Genomic DNA, 6,189 nt, shown 5'->3' with positions numbered 1-6,189 from the left:
ATTTGCTAGACTTTGGTGGATGTGTATAGAAGTATTTAGGATATACATAGTTGCTCAAATGTCTTCAGTAATCCACGCCCCAGTGTGGTTGTATGAAACTCGTATGTATGTACTACAACAGATACGAACTAACAATACCTAATGAACTTGTCAGAAAATGCGTAAAATGAGGAAATGCTGGGTTTTCTCATTTTTTTGCTTTGGAGAGGAAGAAAGTGTAACATAACACTTTATATCAAGCTTTTTCCCCTCATCTTTTTAATAGGAAAAACATACTTGCCATTCCTTTTTCGAAAGACTTTAGGCAACTCTCTACAGCTTAGAAACCTAGGGAGACATAATCAGATCCTCAATGAATTCTGCCATATAATTTCATTACTTACACAGCAATTCAAGCCAACCATCTCCAGGAAACACAAACTCACTTCTCCATCTACAGCAGGGATGATACTACTTCCTAACAATTAGCTTCCTGATCACCAGCATGTGGAGAGCTGCTAATGCATAATTAACAGTCCTGTACAATCTTAACCATGAATAATGGTTTAGTCATTGCCACCATCTGTCTGTAGCTGAGAGACTAAAGATCTAATTCCTAAGGGTAAATTCTTCTCGCCTACGGAAAAAGAAGTGTGTTTACATTGTGTAGAGACTCCTGATGGCAGACCAATTTTTTTTTTTTTTTTGAGGTTTTGGAAGGACATTTTTAACACTTGACCTTAAAATTTGCTAGCTGAAAGTTCTTGGAAGAAAGGATGACGTGATGAAATTTATGTTTTCTCTGTTCATGGTGAATCTAAATACATGTACCCATTAAAAATGAGAAAGACATCTCTGGAAATCATAAACAGAATGAGTGATTAAATAACTGGGGTTTTTATATATATATGAAGCTATTATATTAATAATACCAAGAAAACATTTATAAAATGTATCCTATGCTTAGGATATAGGCTAAACAGGATATACACATCTCCTATGTATCCCAGTTTAAAAAAATTATCCTATGTATCCCAATTTTAAAAAATTATCCTATATTGCAAACTTTACAGATGCTGCAGTTGCTATCCAATATCTGCTTGAGCTGAAGGTGAATTACGTACTTTGGCTTCCAAATCCTGGAAAAATTAAGCAAAAGTTTTGCTGTTTTTCAGATTTGTGCTCCCATTGACAGAAGCTGCTGAGTCCATCAAGGGCCCCTTGAAATGAGCAACCATGTTCCATTGCGCACCAGCACTACTGAACGGGTCACTACTGTGAGGAGACACAGTGTATTAGAGATGATAAGTCTGTGAATTTTTATGCTACTTGTGTCGGGTCCTGTGTGACCGGAGCAGCTCCAGACACCTCAGTGCTCACACCACTATCTTTCTGTCCTGAGGACTGGTGTTTGGGGACAAGATCGCTATGAAGTCTAAGCTGTACGTAGTTTTTCACTTCATATATGATGCATGCTTCACCAGAAGATCACACAACATCCATCCATCCTTCTAGTATCATCCCTCAGTGCTACAAATTCCAAACATAAAAAAGAGCAAGGTCTTGTTTGTTTTAACCCACCTGTCAGAATAATCAGAAGGGGAATTGGCAAAAAAAAAAAAAAAAGAGAAGATTGATTGCAGTTGTAGTGATATGGTTTCTCAGGGTTTGTTCTGCATGATAATAAAATCCTTCTTTTCTTCCCCCCCCCACCCCCCAAATGAGGCACACAACTTTTCCTGCAGTAAAGTACTTTATTTTCAAAATGCAAGAAATTTGAAAAATCCTGATCGAGTAAATTTGGTAGAGATTTTCACCATGTCGCTGCCTTCAGATGTGACGAATAACCATCATTTGAGTCAACGATGGTGAAGCAAAAGACAGATCTGTGAGTGGAAAGAAATGCTTACGGCTCTGTTTTGTTAGCAACAGAGCATTTTGTTCAGCTCTACTGATGCAATTCCATTTTCCTTTCCATTACACCTAAGAGCACTTTTCAAACTTCAAAATAATTTGTTTGAGGAACACATTTTGTGGTTTTTTCAATATTAAATTGACTTGGTAACATTATAGGGCTTGTTTTCACTGTAGGAGTTAGACTTTATGTGCCCATGAGCTGTAGCTGTGGGTTGGCCATCTGGAAAAACAACCTGCTCAACAGCCATGTAATTTGTCTCTTGCCTGGCTTCTGGTACTGTGGCAGGTTTTTTTGTATTAGCACTGAGCAAACACTGAAAGAAAGCTTTCCTTGAAGCAATCCCCCTTCTCTAAGTGGCATCTTATTAAGTTACAAATTAACAAATAGTCTAATGCTACTAAAACCTTTTATTAACAGCATTTCTGTATAACTTGATTGCACAAGAGAAAACATGTCCTTTTCTTTCCCTTTCCTGCGACCACAAAGCAGAAATAATTCACAGACTTAACAGCTGTGGAAGAAAACGTGTTCCTGTTGAATTAAAATGTACCTGCCTGACACTGACCTTGATGGAAAGGCCGGAGAGGAAACACTTAACTCCATGTCCCTCTATCATTTTAAAACAAGTGGTATTTAAGAAGAGAGCATCTTCTCTATAGAATAGCACTCCATATCTCCAGCGGTGACCCGACCTGGTGATCAAACGGAGGCACTGACATGGGGCTTAAATTATTAATATTTAACTGATTAGGTGAGACACAAAACATCAGAATTGGCTCCTGAGGGAATGCGGATATTTAAAATCCTAATAGGAATGATTTAATTTACTGTCCTGGCCAAAATCCAGAGCTTGGCTCATTCTGTTCTTCCAAAGGCTTCTGGTGCTTGTCAGCTGGAGCATTGCTCCACCCTAACTTGCAAATTAAAATATGGCAGTTAAACAGATGCCAAATTATATCCAAGAGGTTTGCATTTAACTGGCATTTTTAGTAAACGTAAGGGTACTATATATGCTCTTGATGCAAAGGCCAGAACTGACCATTGAGCTGATCTGGTCTGACATCCTGTAAAATGTAGGCTGAGGAACACAAAACACTTATTTCCCCTTCAATTTAAATATTTTCATTTAAATTACAAACATGACTTTTGAGAAAGACATCCAACTTTATCTTCTGTTATTTCAACATAAAGTAAGGAGGAAGTGACGAGGAATAGCCAGAAGAAGATCAAACTTCCAGCAAGAGTGACCACGGTTTTCTCAGAACACATATATAATTCACAAACCCTTTTAGACATCATAGCCTCATCTTTTGATTTTGATTTCGACAACTGCTGTGCACTGCATTCCTTGTTGACTTACGTTGGAAGAAGATGGTTAAATTGGTAGGTGGAGAATTGACAAAGGTCTCCCACCACTGCCATAAACTACCTGTGGCAGCACAGGCAACCCAACAGGTAGTACCTTACCTACCCCTGCTCACAGGCATGAAAGCTGGAAGCCACTGAAATGGCAAAGAGTGCAAAATACGGATATCTATCTCTGGGCATTGATTATGCCTTAGTTTCCGCTTTTTAAAATGGAGGTCATATGAAAGTGGTGTGAAGATGTTTGGGATCTAAAAAGTAAATAGGACAGGGAAACTGTATGTATGCATAATTGCCAAGATCTGTTCAATTTCTTGATCTGTGTTTCTCGCAATAGCACAATATGAAACCTGTTTCTTGGATCAAAAGCCTGTATCATACTTCCCTGTTTCTAAGAGGTACTCTTAGTATACATAAAGCTTATTTATGTTGTCCAGGTAGTGTACACAAAATGGGATACTTTCCCAACAGCTGACAACCCATAAGAAGACAAAGAAACTTTAGCATTTTGATGACACTGAAGTTTGCTGTGAGACTGGAGTAATGTTAGATTTTTCCCACTGCTGGTTACAAAGGCAATAATTAGATGGACGTCCTTGGCAGTTAGCATAATAAAGCAGAGACATTCTCTTGATCATGTTTCTTAACAGCTTGGCAGCGAGTGCTTATGAAATGAAAATATTCTTTTGAAATCATACAGTAATGGGTCTGTTCAGTTACATCATGTTGTAAAACAGCTGACGTAATAGTAGGTAGTTGGGTAACCTACCCTTGCTGGTAGGTTGGCAACGCAAATCAGAGTTTTGCTTCATACTGGTCATATAAGTGTGGTGTGTCCTTAATGTACCCAAGCAGCCACTGAAGGACCTTGGTGTCACAAAGTCGCATCAGCTAACGGGCACTTCCCTTAGTTTAAGTAATTTTTAGCCTGGCTCATTTCAAGTAGACGTGGTACAGGGGACATGTGGTTCGTGACCCAGCATCACTTACCTATCACATGTCCTGGCATGGCACTACTTCTGAATGACAGTCTCTCCCTTTTTTCTTTCTTTTTTTTTCCCAGACAAGGTGAGTTTGCAAAATAAGCACCTCACTTTCACTGATAAAAATGGTAATTACAGAGAGGACTTTCAAGGTAATTTGGCAGGTGCCCTATTCCCACTGTATTTTAATGGGATTTGGGTGCTCTGTTTCATTTGTGACCCTGAAGTGAGGGCATGGGCCACAATAAGTTCCTGATGATGTATGGTCAACCTTCTTCCCATTACAGAGCTGTGCCAGTTGCACGCCCTTTTCTTCTTTTTTTTTTAATGCAACTGCTAAAAATGCCTGGAATCCACTACTGTAGTTAGTGTTGAAAAGCAATAGAGAAGAAAATATGGCTTGGAGTTACTAAAACAATCACAATGTTCAGAAAAATTCCAAATCTATTTGACTCTGACTTAGCATCACTTGTTTGGAGAGATAAATAAAATGTGATAAAACATTACTCAAATATCTAGCTTTGGAAAATGTGTTCTCTGTTTTCCTCTGTATCTTGCCCAGAGATGAATAGCTTATAATTCAACTTTTACTAAAGGAAATTACCATCCTTGTATTCTGATGGCCCAAGTAAGACATTAATTCAAATATTAAATGCACTGAAATGGTCAGGTTTGGGGTTGGGGTTGGGTTTGCTTGGTTTTTTTCCTTCCAGAATATGCCCAGCTGTTTATTGCTTCAAAGTGCAAAAAGGTACCTGAAAGTACCTACACTTGGTAGCAGCTCCAGAAAATTTGCTATTAAGATTCAGCATGGAAACTCATTTCACTTATGTGCTAACCTGAAACAGAACAAATTGAGCAACGTTTCTCCCACATGACCAGGTGTGCATGTGTTTTCTGAGAAATTCGGAAAGCATGCCTGTGCCCCACTGAATATTCTGTTGATATCAAACTGTAACAGACGAAAAGAGGCTGTCATGCCTAAAAAACAAAACAAAACAAAAATAAAAATAGGGGTTACTCTTTGTATAATCTTCATCTGGGGAAGATGGACACTCAAAAAATCATGGTGAGAAGAACACCCTGTGTGTTTCTGTAGAGCCCAATGGTTACCTTTGCATGGTAGGCTGGATTAGTCAAAGCTATCATGTTTAATAGAGTTGGTATGTGTAAGAGGAGGCAAGTTTTCAGCCATTTAGAGGCAAATCTTTACTACAATCCTTTCTGCCTTATCTGCTGTCTCTTCTCCCCCCTGCTTTTCCAACCTCATTATTCTGTGGCAAGAATGGGGAGCAATGACTTTTGTGCTCCTTTCTTTGACCTTTTCCATGTATTGTCCACAGCATTGAGGGCTGCCTCATCACCTGGCTTTTCACTCCTGCCCTTAGTCATTGTCTGAAAATCAGCCGCACCTTCCCCAGCCGGCCCATGCCACAAGTGTCTCATGTAACATCAAGTGTTATGTCATGTCTTGCTGTCCCTAGAGGTTCTGGGCTTCAGGAGAAGCTGAGGACAGATGTGAGCTGTGCTGGCTTACATGGAGTACTTGCTTTAGACGTATGGGAAATTTTGACAACAAAGGATGTAAACAGAATGAAATAGTAGGGACACAAAAGGAAGATCAACAGCTTTTCAACTAACACATTGCACTTGGCAAAAAAAAAAAAAAAGTATATTTTTAAAAGCAACAGTAGTTTTCTCTCAGCTGTTATCATGATCCCTGAAGAAAAAATTGTATCTTGGAATGTTCTTTTTCCTGTTTAACATTTGCACCTCAGTGTAACTCCAGTGAACATGTGTAACTGGAGAAGGTGTTCTGAAGGTAATCCTGCCCAAAGGCTAAGCTTTTACACCTATAGTTACATATTTGTTGTTCTTTACTAAATCATTCTTGAGCTCACTATTCCTAAATTAGCCTGGAGCCACCCCACGCAGTAGGTGCCA

The sequence above is a fragment of the Chroicocephalus ridibundus genome, chromosome Z (assembly GCF_963924245.1).
Source record: "Chroicocephalus ridibundus chromosome Z, bChrRid1.1, whole genome shotgun sequence".
In the NCBI taxonomy this organism is placed as follows: domain Eukaryota; kingdom Metazoa; phylum Chordata; class Aves; order Charadriiformes; family Laridae; genus Chroicocephalus; species Chroicocephalus ridibundus.
The sequence above is the reverse complement of the archived record's forward strand: the minus strand, read 5'-3'. Positions refer to the sequence as shown.